Here is a 19,291-nt window from a genome sequence, read left to right as displayed (position 1 = left end):
AAACTTGTGGTGCATATTAGATTAAGCCCTACAGTTATGGTGTAAGGCATGAAAGTTGTCATTTTATACTATTTTGGCGATTGGATTAGTTAAGGAGCAACGATGCCAATTGCTAGAGGGAGCGAAAGAGACACGGAAATAGGATGGACATGTCGATCGAGCGGTTGATCATGGAGACTGTGTGCTGCAGTTCCAAGTAAAGACAGGAAGACAAGGGATAAAGAGACATTCACCACATTCTCTCTCCTCAAAACTAAATAAATGTTATAATCTCTGTAATATTCTGTGAAACCTAACCATATTTTCATAATGGTACCCAAAAAATTACGCTTATTTGATGTCACCGGTGTTTTCCTAAACATTAAACAGTAACTGACCTACCATTTAGCCATTATTTGTCTAAAAGGACATTTAATTAAATGGGCTAAACAACCAATTAAATGAGATAAAATGACTGGTTAAACAGAAGGAAGATACAATTGTGTGGCATCTATATGTATCTATATCTCTTATAAAATCAAACCCTACTAACTTTTAATCTCTACATGTAAGCTATCCGCGTGCATACTCACTAAGTGCTATATCATCACTCAATAATAAAATAATACATCATCTTCACCAAGTGCAAGGAATTTACGCCATACTACTATGTCTACAAAAGGATCCATACTACTATAGATTGATTTATCACTATCGCCACTTTCACTGCCGTAGCGATAGAAGCGACGGTGTGATACATCCACCGGCGGTTGACCGATAGTGAGGCCTCCTAAGGGAGGAAACCGGCAGTTGAAACTACTACCACCAATGGATTAACGGTAGATGCGGTAGTGGTATTGGGGTAGCATTTCCTCCATCGCATGAAAAGCGGGGTCGACTGGGATATGCGTTTTGGCGGACAGTCTAAAACTAGCGTTTGTTCAACCGGCGGTAAAAATTCAGCGTGAGTGTTGAATGGCCTCAACTTCCAAGGCCGTCAAATCACCATTACTTCCGCCTCCTAAAACCAAAGAGCCATACCCACTGCTCTACAAATTCTTCTAGCCCGGTGCCCTCTAAAACCACCCCTCTTCTTCATCCATCATCCCCCTTGTCTTCCAATCTACAAAGAAAATGTCGGACAGCCCCATCAAGTTTTCAAGCAGACCGTCGTTTTAGCGAGGATGACTTGCTAGCCCACCAGTCCTCCGAGGAGGACGTCTCCTCCAATGACTGGATGCCTTCTGATTATAGTCCTCCGTGGAGCTTCGAGAAGGAGGACCCAGAGGAGGAGGACGAGGACGACACCGATGATGCTGACAACTCTGAGTCCGACGATGACGACTCCAACTCTAACTTTGGCTCGCCTCCTCCTAAGTGAGCGAGGCAATCATATTTAGATTAAGTAGTTTATAGTTAGTATAAGTAGTTATAATAGTTTAGGTTTGTTATTATGTTTACAATCATATACTCATCCAAATTATATTTATTTGTATATGCAATGAATCGATCAAAAAAGTTCTTTGAAATATTATGCTTTCTACTGTAGTTCTTGCTACCTATCTTTGATTCTTGCTATATTCTAGGAGATATTGCTACTCGATGAATGTTTTTTCTTTTTCTGTATATATATGAATGAAAAGTAAAAACTGTCATGTACGGTTCCAATTGTTTCTAGGAGAATCTAATAGCAATTCAACAGCTGACAATCGTTGTATTATAGCGTTGGATTAGTGTGGCAATGGCCAGCTTAATATGGATACTATTTACCTTGTCCCGTGCCGTCTGTTCTCACTGCCGATCAATCTGGACCGTCCATTTGGAAAAAAAACCTAGAATTGCCCGGTCCGTTCCCCAACTCCTATGGGGGGTATGACCCTGGATACCCACGACAGACTACATGGGCTGCGCCCCCAGGGGTGGTCTCACCCACAAGACATTGGGAAGATATCCTAAAGATACTATGAGATCTATTAGGATACGTTCGATCCCATGATTCATGTAATCTGTTATTACTTTCCGGTTATCTCCTAGATCTAACCGACTTGTAACCCTGCCCCCCAGACTATATAAGGCGGGCAGGGACCCCCTCAAAAGGCACACAAGATCATACGATCGCCAATACAAACCAAAAGACCACAGGAGTATGGTATTACATAGCGCTGATGACCCAAACATGTCTAACTCTTTGTCTCTATTGTCTTCTTGTTCTCGATTACACGTATCTCTGCCGATCAATCTACCTTCATGGAATACCCCATGGAGGACTACCGATGATATTCTGTCGATAGTTGGTGCACTAGGTAGGGGTGTGCGTGTTGTTTCCATGTCAAACAAGATGGTACATTTTGTAGGCTCTTCGTCCTCCCCACAGCCCGTCCAGATCTTCACGGTCGGATCGATCTCCTAGATCATCAACACCGACGGAGACGGAGAGATCATCGAGCTGGTGCAAATCGATTCTACGTCGACCATCCCAGCACTTGTGACTATAGATCTGATTTTGAAACTGCCTCCGAGGTCATCTTCATCAACGATTCACCACCCGCTACCTGAGGAAGCGGATCAGCAATGACGATATGATCGCATCCAGCGATCAGGTTGTCCATAAGCTCACCGACTGCCTCTCCATCATAGAATTGGCTCTGACCACTCTGGTTCAGCATTGGCCATCCTCCGATTTAGATCCATCGGTGGCCGATCAAGAAACTCCAGGGGTTACGGCCCTACCCTTTGGGCTCACCAACATCGCCGCCTCCTACAAAGATGCCCTAAGGAGCAAATTCGCCAACTAGGTGGGAGACATGTATCCTCTCATCGACCAGATCACTGACCAGCTCTCGCCAACTATCAACATGCTACAAATCAGCTGATGTCCCAAAGCATCCCTCCAAACCATCCTGGAGGAAAACCCAGACTTTGAGTCCTAAGGCTCGACGGAGACTATCGCCAAAACTGCCGCCGTTCAACCTCCTTTCCCACCCTTTTGAAGAGGCGGGATTTCCAATGTCAGCGTCGATAGCCCTCCATGGGATGGGGAAACCGACGAGGACCACGCCGCTTGTGTCAATAGGAACGCCAACCATGCACAACGCTAAGCAAATGAGGCCGCCAGTGTGCTAGCCGAGTCTGCTCGCAATGAACAGGTCGACTCACAAGGGAGGCCACACCCACTCCAACGCAACCTCGATGAAGAATTCATCTAGGTCAACGGCCATGATGTCTACAAGACCCCAAGCACCAACTTGGCCATGGCCGCCAATGAGCTCATCTGGCTCAAGCAAACACCAGAAGTCGCCAAGGTCGCCGCAATGCTCAAAGTTGCACACTGCCAGGTCAACGAGATCTGCCAGGATCAGACACCTTCCTACTTGATGGGCTCGATTCATCGATCCGACGTGCCAAGATCCAATCATCGCCCTAGCAGAAGCCATTTTGCCGATCAACAATGTGATGATGACAACCCCTCTAGGGGGGAGCTAGGGGGAACCGCATCGACTACCCTCACCAACACGACCAAGAAGTCAACCAAGATGTCCGAGCGCACACCAACAATCTCTGAGACATGTGACATCATATCGACGGGCGCTGTTTCTCTCACCATGAAGAGGAAGTATGATGGCATCAAGAATACGAGCAAGAGTTTGGTAATTTGGACATAGCCCTCCAGCCACTCAATGCCAGCAACACCACAGATCACGATGGTGATGATCCCAAAGGGCCTCGACCATTCACAAGGGCACTCCGAACACTCTAGTTGCCTCATGGTTTCAAGATCACGTGGATCGAGCCCTATGAGGGGTGGATGAACCTTACACAATGGCTACAAGCTTATGCCACCATTGTGCATGCCGCCAGGGGAGATACCAGTGTCATGGCAAACTATCTTCCCATCATGCTCACGCCAACTGCGATGAACTGGCTCACAAGCCTTGCCCTGGACTCCATTGGATCCTAGGAATAGCTGAAGAAGGTCTTCACTAAAAACTACATGGCTACGTGTACTCATCCGGGCACCAACCATGATTTGAATTGCATCTATCAGAAATCGTCCGAGCTCCTACGTTGCTACATTAGACGTTTTTCCAAGATGAGGAACTCTATTCCCAACATCACGGAAGTGGAAGTCATCAAAGCCTTCATCTGAGGACTCCATCACCGTGACCTCCGCTCCAAGTTTAATCGTAAGCTGCCTAAGGGGATTAGCGAGATGATCATGATCGCCGGTCAGTACGCTGATGCTAAAGAGGCCAAAGTTTGCTTCAACAAGGATGCATGCAATCACCACCCAACTCACCGCGGCGATGAGCACCCTGATGAACGATGCCACAATGACTGCTGCTATGACGATCGTGGCCACCATCAGGACAGTGGTCGTGATTGGCCGGAAGGGTCGAAAGCTGGTCAATATCACCGCCGTCGACCAAAGCACATCATCGCCGCTGTTGACAAACCTCACGCCAAGCGCAACTATGATGAGCAGTACAAGAAGATCCTCGAAGGCCCATGCCCCCTCCACAAGAACAACAAGTACAACATGAAGGACTGCCTTGGTTTGGGCAAGGAGTTCTAGGCCAAAAAGAAGGACGACGACAACAATGATGAAGCCAGAGGTCACCGACTACCTAGGGACAACAACAACGCCTTCCAGGATCATGACAAGGTGGTCACCACTATCTCTAGGGACCTTGCCGCCACCGAGAGCAGAAGAGATTGAAAGCTCACCGCCTGCTGAGCGCTCACCGTCAACACAGAAGACGCCATCGCCAACCCTAGCTATCACCCTTGGTCTAAGGGCCCCATCACCTTCAGTAGGGCTGACCAGTGGGCAGACATCCCTTACACAGGGCATTTCCCCCTCATCCTCGATGCCACCATCAAGAAGGTACTCTTTAGGAAAGTACTCATCGAGGACGAAGCGCTCAGAACCTCCTCTTCGCTAGAGCCCTGAAGGAGTTGGGCCTCAGAATATAAGACCTCACTCTCTCCGACTCCTCCTTCTGGGGTGTGGTACCTAGCAGGCCATCCAAACCATTGGGAGAGATGACTCTTCTAGTATAGTTCGGCACGGCTAGCAATTTTCGCGTTGAGCACATCAACTTCTACATCGTTGACTTCAACACCACCTACCACACCATACTTGGTCGGCTAGCTCTAGCCAAGTTCATGTCCATACCACACTACGCCTATCTAGTACTAAAGATGCCTTCACCTGCTGGAGTTCTGGCTCTATGGGGCAACCTCTCTATCACATATGCCTATGAAATAGAGAGTCTCGCCCTTGCCAAAGCCACCGACCTCTCCATCTAGATGGCTAGCATGGTCTTCAACACCAAGACAGTGCCCGCCAATGGCCTAGAGATCCTAGCGCTGGAGCCTCCACGTGCATCCGCCAAATCCAAAGAAACAAAGGGGGTTGGCCTCGGCCTCGATGACCCCACCAAGACCATCAAGATTGGGGCTCATCTTGACCCCAAATAGGAAAGCGCACTCGTCTCCTTCCTACATGCCAACATCAATGTGTTTGCTTGGAAACCTACAGATATGTCATGGGTACCACAGGAGAAGATCGAGCACTCCTTGAATGTCTCGCCGACCGCCAAACTAATCAAGCAGAAACTCTGATGATTTGCTCCAGACAAGAAGGAGGCTATTAGGGTAGAAATAAAATGGCTCCTAGATGCTGGATTTATTAAAGAAGTGTATCATCCTAAGTGGTTAGCAAATCCAGTTCTAGTTCAAAAAAAGAATAAAGAATGGAGAATGTGCGTTGATTATGTTGATCTCAACAAACATTGCCCTAAAGACCCCTTCGGTCTGCCTCGGATAGATGAGGTTGTAGACTCCACTGCTGGCTGCGAACTCCTCTCCTTCCTCGACTATTACTCCGGCTATCACCAGATATCTCTCAAAGAGGATGACCAGATCAAAACATCATTCATCACGCCTTTCGATGCATATTGCTATACCACCATGTCCTTCGGACTCAAGAACGCTGGAGTGACCTATCAAAGGGCCATCTAGATGTGCCTCGATCAACAGATAGGCCACAACAGCGAAGCTTACATCGATGATGTGGTCGTCAAATCCAAGATCGCCGACAATCTTATCGCCGACCTCCAAGAAACGTTCGCCAACCTAAAAAGATACCGATGGAAGTTGAATCCTTCAAAGTGCATCTTTAGAGTTCCATTTGGCATACTCCTGGGCTACATCATCAGCGTCCGTGGTATTGAACCCAACCCCGACAAGGTCTCCACCATCACCAATATGAAACGGCCAACCTGCATAAAGGATATACAGAAGCTCACGGGCTGCATGGATGCTCTCAGTCGCTTTATATCATGCCTCGGTGAGAAGGGACTACCATTCTTCAAACTACTTAAGGCCTTCGAACGCTTCTCCTGGTTGGAAGAGGCTAATACAGCTTTTGAGCAGCTCAAGTTGTTTCTAACGAAGCCTCGGATCATGATGGTGCCTCAACCATTGTCCACCAACATGCTATGGACTGGGGTACCATTGATATGGCCCTTCACATGTAGAAGCTTGAGATGGTTGATAGAGTCATCTGGCTTCTGAAATACAGCGCTCTTCATTGTGAAGTTAAATTCTGCTGCCATAGAGTCATCTGCTACGATGTAGTAATCGGTAGACAAAACAACCACATTGATCTCCCCTTGTTCCGGGGTGGCCTCATAGTCAACCATCTCCTCATAGGGAACCTCAGGGACCTCCATGCTAACTAGGGTAGCAATAGTAGTAGCAAAATCATCGGAGGACACCTCGATGGCACCTGGGATAGCAGGAGTTGGCTTAGCCAACTCCGAAGTCGGCTTAGCCGACTCTGGGCTTCCCAAAGCAGCATTAGCAAGGGAAGTTAGCTTAGCTAACTCTGGCACATCCCGGGCAGTAGGGGTAGCCAAAGTTGACTTAGCTGACTGACTTAGCACATGAGTTGGCTTAGTTGACTCTGAAGTCGGCTGAGCCATCTAGCCAACAGCAGTAGCGATGTTCTGATCTTCCAAAGGATTTTTGACATGTACAGGGTTGAGAATTTCACCCTCCATCTTGGCAAGCTTCTCCCTCTTCTGTTGCTTATGTCGGGCATGCTACAACTTACGCCTTTGAGTTTTATTCAACCCATGAGGACACCATATGGGTTGTTGATACTTAGAATCTCCTTCGGAGCACTTCTTTTCTTCAATTCCAGCAACATCTTTAGGAGCTTCATCTTGCTTAGATACTGTAATTTCTTCAATTACAATCGGCCCATCATGATTAATGATAGGAGCTTCCATGGAGCCAATTGTGATGGTCGATTGAGGCCTAGCTCTTGGTGGGAAACAACGAGAACCTCAACCTTCTTAGGCACATAAACTTGCTGCATTGGTGTCTTTCCTGATTCGTATGGAGTTAGAGTCTTGAAAATAATCATGCGATCTTGACTTGCACCACTGGAGCTCGACTGACCATTATTCAATCATCTAAACATGGAGGTCCTTCAGATTTGACCAGCAGAATCAGGGGACCCCAATGAGATACACGAGGAACAACTCTCTGAGAGAGAGCTATTGGTTGCACCACCGCCAATTGCTTGATCTTGTCATCTTCCTGCTTAGCAGAGTAGACCCTCTTTCTTTGAACGGCCGATTTTAGGAATCAGCCTTTTGTTGCTTATACTTGGTCATGAGCCTGTCAAAGGTGCATTGCTTCCTCACGAACTCTCCCTGGTTCTTCTTCTCATTGGTCTTCCAGGTGCCAATCTCTGATCATTGAGGAACAAATGTGTGCAAAGCATGAACACTGGAGGCGCCGGAGCTGTTGGAACTAGGGGAGTTAGCTAAGCTGGCTGGTGCAATCGGCTCAGCCGACTTGGCGGAGGTGGTGGCAGTCGACTCCCTAAGTCGGCTAAGCCGACTGGCCCTACTGTGTGCTAGAGTTGGCTTGGCCAACTGGTCGAGTCAGCCTAGCTGGCCTCTATTGTGCTGTCATTGTTTCATAACACTGTTTCCTTCTTAAATATTATGTTGACCCAGCGGTGATCTTCAACTTGTTCTTGCCTTCATCATCCTTCTCAAGCACCACTTTGCGTCCTGAATTCATTTCAACATTCGGTGCTACACGTGGTTCGCCAATAATCATGTTCTTGCCTTGGGCTTTATTGGCTTGCTCTGAACGAATCAAAACAGCGGGCGCCCCTACTTCAACCATGTGCATGGAAAAAGGGGTCTTATCAACTTGCATTTTAGTAAGAATCAATCGTCCCTCATTAAGGGCCGATTGGACCTACCGACAAAAAACATTGCAATCATTAGTGGCATGAGAAAAAGAATTATGATATTTGCAATAAGCCCTTCTCTTTAACTCATCAGCTGAAGGCAATGTATAATTGATTCTAATATAACCGAATTTCAACAATTCATCAAAGATTCGGTCACATTTAGAGAAATCGAAAGTAAATTTCATTTCCTCATTCTAATTTTTATGAATCGGCTTGAGAGGACAAGTAACCAATTTATTCTCTGCTGGCCATTTAATTTCAGTAGCTAAACATTCTTTATTATCATCATCAGAATCATTGAAACAGTCACCAACAAAATGCACATTCTGACGATGAGATTTATAAGCATCACAAGACTCTTTAAGGCATGATTCAATTGAAATGGCCTTTTGCATAAGTTGATTAACATTGTGAAATTCATAATGCTCAAGCTTTTCTCTAATACTAGAACATAAACTGGCAAAGCATAAATCAGTTAAATCTCTTTTAGATATATTTAAATGGAAACATCGGTTCTTAATCTCTCTAAATTGTTTGAAAAAATCATGGATGGACTCATCACGCCCTTGACGAACCGATGCAAGGTGAGACAATCTAGTTTCATGAGCACCGCTATAAAAGTGATTATGAAATTTCTCTTCTAATTCAGACCATAAACCAATAGAACAAGATAGTAATGAAGTAAACCATGCAAAAGCTATGTTAGTAAGAGATAAAGGAAAATTACAAACTTTCATAAAATCATAAGCACTAGCTTCATCCAATTGTGCAAGAAACATGCTAATATGCTCCATGGTCGATTTACTATCGTCACCACAAAATTTCTAAAAATTAGGTACCCTCCACCCTTTAGTTGCTTTCATGAAATCATAAGTAGAAGGGTACGACTTTTGATAAGTATTCCTACTAGATTTAAGTTGCACTCCTAAACTATTTCAAGAGATTTAGCTAGTTCATCCTCAAACCGATTCAAAGCATCATCAAAATCGGTAGTAGGAGCATTAGGAGTAACATTAAATGTAGGAATTTGACTAGGTGACTATGGTGGGTTTGGTAAAATATTATGCCCCACTGAAGCTCTATTTGTTGATGATCCATAATCAGTTCAAAATGCTCGACCCAAACTTTGTGCACTAGTACCTGTACGTGTAGATGTGCTAGCACTAGGTTGACCGGCCTTATCGGTTTCAGATGCTGAAGGGGCCAATTGAAATTGGCTAGCGAAAGCCTGAGAGGTTTGATTTTCATAAAAAATCAAAGGCATAACAAATTGAGGTTGTTGCACGGCACCCGATTGATCACAATCGGTTGTCTTGCCCTCTAACTTATCCATACGTGCTTGAAGTAGATTAGAAAGATGCTGAAGATTATTATTATGCAATTTCTTTTCATCTATCAACATCTGAGCAAAATTGGCATGAGTAGGATAAGCATCGGTATTTACCTCCTCATCATACTTAGCTTTTCCATCTCCCTTCTCCCTGGCGCCTGAAGATGTGGAAGTAGTAGCATCGCCATAGGTGGGTTCATGGAATTGAGTAACCTTGTCGTGCTGATTCTTGGTGCAGCTATCCAAAAAAGCCTTGACATCGGCATCGAGCTTGGCTTGTGGCTTCTGGCGTAACTCATCTAGAAGCTCATCCATATTTTGAGGAAAGATCATGTTAGCCTCATTGAAGGGATGGTCTTGTCACCCACATCGGTGGCAGTACCATCGTTGCATCCCATGTTGCTAGTAGATTGATTCTTGATTTGCTTTGCTCTCCCCAGTGGAGTCACCAAAAGTATGTTGACGTTGAAGATGACCCCAAGCCAACACACCAGTAGGGCCTTGGATGCCCAAAGAGGTTTCACAGAATCGGCAACGCAGCAAGAACATGGCGTAGTCGATCAAACCAATCTAGAGACCGATAAGACCGATGTAGAGCCTGTTCTTGGCCGGAAAAGCTCCCGAACTTCTCTTGGGAAGACCCATCAGAGAGGACCACATGGAGGATCTCCTAGGACCAGCAAGGCCATCGAGGATGCCACTGAATCTCTGCCAGGAAACTCAATGAACAGCAAGAGAGGTTGAGAGAGGGGAATTAGGGAAAAAGGAGTTGATAGATTGGTTTGTATGATGATTGGATAGATGGGAACTCAATTGGCCATGATCCTCTCATATATATAGAGGGAGGTGGTCTTATCCCAATAGAAAACCTCTCCAAGACTTAATATCTAAGTTTCCCATGAGTTTGGAAGAGTTGAAATCGAGTTTGGACTCTCCTTGATTCGGACTGCGAAAAACAGAAGTTCTGATAGGGTTAGAAGTTTTGATTTTCGTGTAAAGCTGGCACATCCAGGCGAACATCAGAAGTTCTGATGGGCTCAAAAGTTTTGATTTCCACACAAAGCCAGCACTTTTAGGTGAAAATCATAAGTTCTGATAGGGGGTCAGAAGTTCTGATTTTCGCACAGACTCAGAACCTCCATGCAAAATCAAGGGGTCAGAAGTTCTGGTAGGGTAAGATTTTCTTGAGGGAACAACTCCTTCATCCAAACTCCAAAATACACATTCCATATATGTTTTTTTACCGTCTTAATGAGAGAAATGCAATGGTGAAGTTCGCTCCATATTTTGACAATTTCATAGAATGGACAATTTTGGTTGTCAACAAGCCTATTTGCTCTTTCATCGGATCTTGTCAACATGGTCATTGTACAGCTAGTACTAGTAGTAGGTTATGGTAGATGGACAATACCTTAATGCTAATGTTTTTTAATCTCCGGTCACATCACCGAGAACTCCTAGCAAGTCGAGGATTTGAATTTGGCTAAATAGGTTCTAGAGGTATATGCATCGTAGGCCCTTAAACTTGTCGTGTGGTGCCACTTAGGTCCACAAACTCTCAAATCGTACTTCTGGCACCCTAATGTTGTTTAAGTATGCCACTTAGGTCCATAACTCATCAGATCAAGGTTTTTGCCGATGTGGCGTCCACAAAGCGCACATGAGCTACGCGTGAGCCTGGGTTGGGGCGTGCAAATAAGCAGAGAGGCCCCTAGTTCTTTTCTGCACATAGCTCAGGCAGCCATCCACACCGACGTAGCCGCACACCAAGACCAGCTGTAGGGCCATGACCAGCAGCTCACCGAAGCGGTGCTCCACCTGCGCCGCCAGGCCGATGTCGCCGGGGTGCTTGTCGTATAGCAGCAGGACCCCAAGCACCCTATCACCACCATCACCCGGAGCTCCACTCCCACATGCTACGGCGGCGGCGCACCGCGTCTCGAGGTCGGAAGCGGTGCACATCATGCACAGCGGTAGGACACTGAGCAGCGCATGCGACGCTGCGTGCATGCCACCGTCGAACCCCAGCCTTGGCGATGATGATGATGATGCAGTTTCATCACCGGTAATTCCATCGCCATGGCCGTCATCTTGGAGGATGTTGATCTCGATGATGTCACAAACTCTGGTGTAGTACTTGAGATTAGCTGCTGCTCGGTAGTATGCCGTCCTCATTGATAGATCCAGCTGCTCAACCAAGTAGCTGACGCCCTAGTGCATGTACATGGTGCCTTCGTGCACCTGGAAGAAAGCCTTGCTCTCCTCAATCTCCTCCAACACCCGGTAGCCCTACTTGTCCACCACCTTGTACCTATCGTGCTCGATCGCTCATATGCTCACCACGCGAGCAGGGTTCTTGTTAGGCACGACATACTTCCACACGCCTGACTGATCAGAACTGTTCATGTTCGTGTTCGTGTTCATCAGGTGACCCTGATCTCTCAGGGTCACCATGGCACCATCCATGCCAGGACCAAAGTGCCTAGCATCGTGCTTCGGGCACAGCAGCTTCTCGAAAGCAGCGTAGGCGAGGTGCTGCCCTAGGACCTTGCAGTTGCGAGAGTCGATGTGGCAGTGCTCCACCGGCTTACCGAACAGCTTGTGTGGGAAGCTCATGAAGTACTGGTCTAGCGCGTCGTCGAGGCCGACATAGATGGTGATGGACGGCTTTGACCTCCGCCTGGAATGCCTGGCATGTTTCCACAGGCTTGCCATGCTCTCGGGGAACTCGAGGTGTAGTGCCGCGTCAATGCCGCCAACGTCGATCCCAAGCTCAACAGCGTTCATCGCCGCCATGCCGCGGAGCGTCCTGCCAAAGAGGTTGGCCTTGATCCTCCTTCGGTCCTCAGCGACATACCCACCATGGTACATGCAGATGGTGTCCGCAAGCTCCGTCAAGGTCTCCTCGAGGATCTCATGCGCGCTAGCACGACCTCATAGAGCTTCCTCATCTTGCAGAAGGTGATGCACTAGAGCCCATGCTAGACCATCTCAGCGAAGAGGTGGGAGACCTCCTACGCTGTGCTCGAGCACCTCCCTTGCCTTGACACTGATGGGTTCCATAGGAGGAAGTGCTTGGGCCAGCAAGGGCTGCCGTCGTTCTGCACGAGCTCGACATCGTCAGCGTCTAGGCCGACGAGCTCCGTGACATGCCCCCGGGGGTTCACTAGTGTCGCCATGCAGGATATGAAGGTTAGGTGGCTCCCATAGACGTCCACGCACACGCGCTTTAGCCACCGGAGGATGAGCGTAGTGTGGCAGCCGAAGGCACCCCTGTAGGAGTGAGCCTCGTCGGTGACGACATAATCGAGGTTGGACAGGATCCACCAGAACTGCGCGTAGAACGGTGTGGCAGAACCTCCTAAATTATAGGGCCCACATGCACCTATCATTATCCAATTACTTCTGACGACTATGCATATGTTCCCGGTAACTTAAGAAGCCTGTCGGGTGTCCTCAGGAAACCCGAATCATCCATGATTTCTTTCGAGCAGGATCCATTACAGAGTCATTGCAGTATTACAATAGTTTATTCATTAATTTACATTAGGGTAAAATAGCGAAAGTCTTACAATAACTTAGTTACAAAATAGTTATTTCACAAACCAAGTACGATTATTATTACAAACCATAGTAGTGGAGTAGCCTAAGTAACATAAAACAAAACACACAATTAAAGTGCCCTACCCAAGGGCCACACATTTACTTGTCATCTTTGATTTGAACAACCATCATACAGCACGGTCCAAGGCAGACCTGCTCATGAGGCTCACCTGCAACAAGGGTTAAAGAACCCTGAGTACAAAAGTACTCAACAAGACTTAACCAATGTAAAAACGGAGAAGACTCAGGAATGCAGGCTCGGGGATTCAAGGTAAGGCTTTAGCAAGAATCAAAGTTCTTTTGCGTAAAAGCTCTCTAACAAGATTCTTTCTTTCAACATTTAATTCTTCATACGGATCATATATAAAGCTAACATGATCCATATTGAGATCATGAACTTCATATCAAACTCTTTCTCAAATCCTACTCAAGTTTCATTTGTTAACTACGATGATGAACAGTGAGTTGAGTCTCCATAACCGAGGAGCAATGATGATTCGAACCAATTATAACCTAGCTGGGGATTCCCAACCACACGACATATGCAGGTCCATGACCTACATATACCAACCTACCCTTAGATTTTCTAAAACAAGAATGGGTCTGCGCCACCCAAGAGCACAGTACTCCACCAATCCAGCCCATTGCCACATGGGTACACGCTACTCTCGCCATCTCTCCACTCCTAGTGCGCGAGTAGCCATTCTCATAATAAAATAGCCGAGTCTAGGCTTACCGGAGTATGTGGCCAGTACTATAAAGTCTCACCTCATGCAATTCAACAACGGACGGTTCTTAATCGACACAGGCGGAAAGAACCCGCTCATAAGACATCCATGTCTTGTGGCTCTCATACACCGAGTCCGCTCGGTCTAGATTTATTACTCCACATGATTATATCTCATGATAACATAAATAATCAATCGTAACCAAAAATCCATTTATATCTCACAGGTGACAGGTAATCACCCGACCTTTATCGGTCTAAGCATGGCTAAGCATAATTAGGCATTCTCAAATTAAAACTGGTAACAAGGTTGATATAGAAAAACAAGGTTGGTAATGCACCAATTAGGTTTCCACTCAACTCCTAATCACTTAATGCAGTATTTAAAAACAAAAGTGATATAATTTTGTAAAACACAAGGTAGGTTTAAATGCACCCGGGGCTTGCCTTGATTGTCGGAAAAGTCAAGTTCTAGAGATGTTCCATAGATATCAAACCCGACCTCAACCGGTGGGTTGACTTCCTCAACAACTTGGTTGACTACCAAGTTCTCACTTTCATTCACTACACGTAGTAACAATGTCATGTTTAATATGATGCGAGATATAAACATGATGCTTGACGATAGATGCAAAAGTTAATAACTTGAATACAACTTTCCTTCATGGTATAGTTACAAACTAACAACTAATTAAACCTTCTCTATGGTTTACTTAGATTACACTAATGACTTTAGTGAGGTTATACTAATTAACATTTCTTAATCACAACTTGATCATAAACTCAAACACTTACTTAAAGTGTCAAGGATCATTTTATGCTAATGACCCAAGGTCATCACTCAATCCCAAATTCAAACAAAACCTAAGTCATTAAGGTTTACTATTTGTTTTAATTAATTAATTAATTCAACATTATGATATAAATCAACTTTTTCCAAATGAGCTCCAAATTTTTGGGAATGCTCATCACATGATAACTAAGTGGAAAAACAATTTTCATAATTTTTGGATAATTATCTAAGCCTAGAAAAATAATGGAATCCCATTTATTAATTAATTTGAGCAATTTTTATCACACTCAAAATGTACTGAAAAGTAACATTTAATATTTTTTCCTAAATAGTTCACATCTCAGAGAGGTCACACAAATATTTTCATAATTTTATCTCATCATATTATTTAATTATGAATTAAACAAAATCAGTACATTAATTAAATTAATAAAACACATCTAAAAAGGAAAACAGGCCTCGGGTGCCCTTTTGGCCCAAGTCGGCCCAGAGAAGCAACAGGCCGGCCCACGGCGGCCTGCCTCAGCTAACATGACAGTTTCGCAAAAAGGCCCTCGGGTTTTCTTGAAATTAACCCACGGTACTTCAACACTCTGTGACACAATTCAAATAAGTCACTGACTTTTCATTCAACACCCTGCCCTTTCTCTAATTGACACGACAGGTCTATTGTCTTCTTCCCCGAGCCGAGCGGCGCAAGGAAACACGGCGGCGACGTTGCCGGCCGATTAAGGCAGTAGAGATGGCGGTGAGGTGGCGCAAGATCATCGCTAGACTCAGCCGCACTGATAGGTGGACTTGGCGTGGCCTAGGATGACCCCGACCGGCCTGCCCACGGCAACCAGCGGCGCACACAGCTGACCGTGGCGGCGCAACGATGGAATGGCAACTATGGCGCAAAACTGATCAAGATGGAGCTGGATTTGGCACGAAGAGGCTCACCATGACTTGAGCGGATAACTAGATGAAGCCGAGATGCATTGGAGGCTTCTACAGACGACGACGACAGTCACAGCGGCTCACACCGGCGTCGCGGCGGTGTCCCGGCGAACTCTGTGGGTTAAACGATCAACCTGTAATCGTTCAAAACTCGTGATGTCAAAAGGAGTACTAAACAGCAACGAAGGAGGAGAGAAAGCAGTCCGAGATGACTAGGAACGTCGAGGGGGAGCTCGGCGGCCATGGCGGCTCGGCCATGGCGAAAATAGGGCTTACAGGCGATCCCAGCCGGTAGCAGTAGCTAGGCTAGGCTCAATCGAGGCGCAGGGGCAAGGCGAAGCTGGTGGAGAGAGCTATTGGACGGTGGAGCTTTATCGATGCTGAATTTTTGCCGGCGAGCAAAACTGGGCGGCGGTGATGAGAAAACAGAGGAAGGAGAGGGCAACAGGAGGGAGCTTATCAGGCGAGCGGAGAGCGGCGGAACAGGTGCCGACGCGTGGGTTCGGATTGGCGCTCGCCGTCGGTGGCGTGTCGAGCTTGGCAGTGAAGGGGATGAGGGAGACGAACTCGCCCCGGGCGAGTGAGAGGTTGGCGAGCTTGGCGTCCAGGAGGGGCTTGCCGCTGAGGAGGAAGAGGTGGAAGGCCAGGGCAGCCTACACGGGCGGTAAGCAGACACGCAGCGCTGCCTTGAGGTCCTGCACGGAGGCCGTGGCGGGCAGGCGCACATACGTAGCGCGGCCGTCGAGCGCGCGCACATGGAGGACCACTGAGCGTTGCTGCACCACCATTACCGACGCTACATATGTCTGACGATGAATTGAGAGGGAAATGGAGGATATGAAAAGAACTAGGGGGCCTCTCTGCTTATTTGCACGCCCCAAACCAGGCTCACGCGCAGCTCACGTGCGTTCTGTGAACGCCACGTCAGCAAAAACCTTGATCTGATGAGTTATGGACCTAAGTGGCATACTTAAACAACATTAGGGTGTCAGAAGTACAATTTGAAAGTTTGTGGACCTAAGTGGCACCACGCGACAAGTTTAAGGACCTACGATGCATATACCTCTAGGTTCTATTATAAGGAACCTAACTAAATAAACTACATTCAATTCATTGCCTCAATGCTAGTATATTAGAGCCTTATAGTCAATTATAAAAAGGAGATACAATTTTGCCTTTAAATGTACACTTTGAACAACACCGAAATAATAATTTGAAAATTAATTATTATATTTGTTTTGACTTTTAAGTAACTTATTTTTTTATCAACCAGGAGAGATGTCTATCGTTATATTTGTTTTGAGTAACGGAGGATAGCAGTAAAGTTTGAAGAATATTTAAAGAGCGAAGGGATTCTTCTGTCCGGCTTTTTTTACTTCCCAAACTATCATCGTATCTCTCCTGATCTGTATTTGACCTGGGCACATGATCTATGCTCATATCTATGCTCATATAAGTTAGGACACATGCATTTGTGTGTACAGGGGTCGTATACAGTCTGATTCCAATATATATTAGAACATATTATGTGACCGTTATATAAATGATTCCAATATATATTAGAACATATTATGTGACCGTTATATAAATCTCCAAGCCACAAGGTGATCGTGCAATAAGTTATACATTGTAACAAACCGATATGTTGTCAATAAAATTTTAAATTTCAACCGCATATACAGTTATTTGTAGGCATTTGCTTACATGATCAATTAAAACATGTTGTCCCCTTCTTAGCACTGAATGAACCATTTATAATCAGCCATAGTTGGTGACAATGGTTAGCTGGGAGCATGATAGCATCAAAAACCCAACAACCACGAAAGTAAGGTGGCACAAGCTCTCATGATTACTGAACCTTCTTCAGAAAGAAAAAAAGGGTTCTTTTTCCGGCTTCTCACTAATGCTTGGCCTTGTGTATAAATAGAAAGGGACATCTCAAAGAGGCGTCTATCATTTCGCAGTCCATGAGCTGAGCGAAAGCCGCCAAGACACAAATCTCGAGAAATAAGTCAATCATTCCCACAGTGCAGTGGCACAACAGGCGAAATCTCACTGTCTAGCTGCTGATCCTATCTTCTTCTTGTTTCCATGTATGTGGGTCATCCTTTGAACAATGTGGGGTCCTGAAATGAGTAGGCTTTTCAGGTACATTCTTGAGGTGGACATCTTAATGCTTGCTAGACTTGATTTTATCTTTGTTTCTTTGCTCACATTAACCAGTCCTGACTTGTTCCATCCTATTGTTATAGGTGCTGTTTTAGAGTTCTAACTTCTAACCACCACATGAGAGAAACAGTATGTTCCCAGTTTCAGTATTTTGCGGTAGGCCCAACTAAACAACATTGCTGAAACTCTTTCCAGTATTCATATGCAGCTTGCTCGGCCCAACTTTTTCTGCTGTCTGAAAAATACTGACCTGATAGATGCCGTGTTTGATGCAGAAACACATCCAGGTCCACATTCCAAAGCCGTGGCAGATTAGTGCTGCATCATCCTTTGCCAAGAAAGAATTGCACGAGTTCTGATAATATATTTCATTAGCTTTTTCTTTGAAAGCTACTCATTGCAACTGCTGGAAGAGTAATAAATTCGAGGCAGCTGATCTTCCTTTTTTTTTTTTGGTTCCAAGAAGGGAACTTTACCAATTGGCATTGCCCTTCCACGCTATAATGAACGTCACTGGACATAAAACTGATTTTAGGCTCTGATTTGTTTCAGCAAAAGTAGCATTTACCTTCATCGCTAAAAAAAGTAACCCCAATATTATAAAAAAAAAACTAGGCACGTTAATTGAACTTAACGCTTGGATACTGTTGTACTGTGGATTTCAATTCGTCATACTCTGTCAAACATCCGTTCCTTCAATTCATTCATAGAAGCCAAGCAACCTTATAGTGTTCTCTACATTTTTTCCCCAATTGCGCCTGTAAATTAGGAATAATAGTATTCTACATTTAAACTTCAGAGTTCAGACTTGAAAAACGTGATCCGTTTTTCATCAAATTGTAGAGAGCACAATATTCAGAAAATCTTATTCATTAATTTTCACAACTCAGATGTTCAAGTTATAAAATATATTTTTTTAGAAACTGGTAGTGCTCCATTATTCCAGAAATAGTTGTATATCTAAGAGCCCTAGTAAAAAATATTGAGTTTTTCATTAATGAAGCAATGAATTTTTTTATTGGGCTGGTGTTTCACTAAAAAATATTTTGTTAAGCGGTACAACGTCCGACCAGGCTAGGGTGCAAGTTTGAATAAGAGGTAATCGAGAAGCAACACTTACCAATAATAGGTAATGATAATCTTCACTTTCCAAGGTCATGAATATAGTGATCTTCTTGAATACACAAATACCATTACAAAGTTGAATATTTAAGACTTTAAAGTACACTGAGATCGTGTGCAAATCTCCTATCCTGAGCTTGTTTTCATGTTGTCCATTATTTGTATATACATGCTTAGCCTAGAAGCCTAAGTAACTCAAAAAAATCTCAACTCACTTTTACTAGTGTTACAGTTGTGTAACAGATTAGTATGTACATAGCAGACGTGACACTTAGTCATGACATACCACGGCACTCATAATATTACTAGGGTATATCAATAGTGGTGAGTCGATTCATTGAAGAGTGA

At 45.1% G+C, this 19,291-nt stretch overlaps 1 pseudogene; it reads right to left on the bottom strand.

Annotated features, from left to right (window-relative positions):
* Positions 1 to 11,255: 11,255 nt before the first annotated feature.
* On the bottom strand, positions 11,256 to 12,982 carry LOC136503450 (uncharacterized; annotated as a pseudogene).
* Between the last annotated feature and the right edge of the window lie 6,309 nt (positions 12,983 to 19,291).

The sequence above is a fragment of the Miscanthus floridulus genome, chromosome 14 (genome assembly GCF_019320115.1).
Source record: "Miscanthus floridulus cultivar M001 chromosome 14, ASM1932011v1, whole genome shotgun sequence".
NCBI classification, from domain to species: Eukaryota; Viridiplantae; Streptophyta; class Magnoliopsida; order Poales; family Poaceae; genus Miscanthus; species Miscanthus floridulus.
Note: the sequence above shows the minus strand (reverse complement) of the source record. Positions and strands in the feature narration are given on the sequence as shown.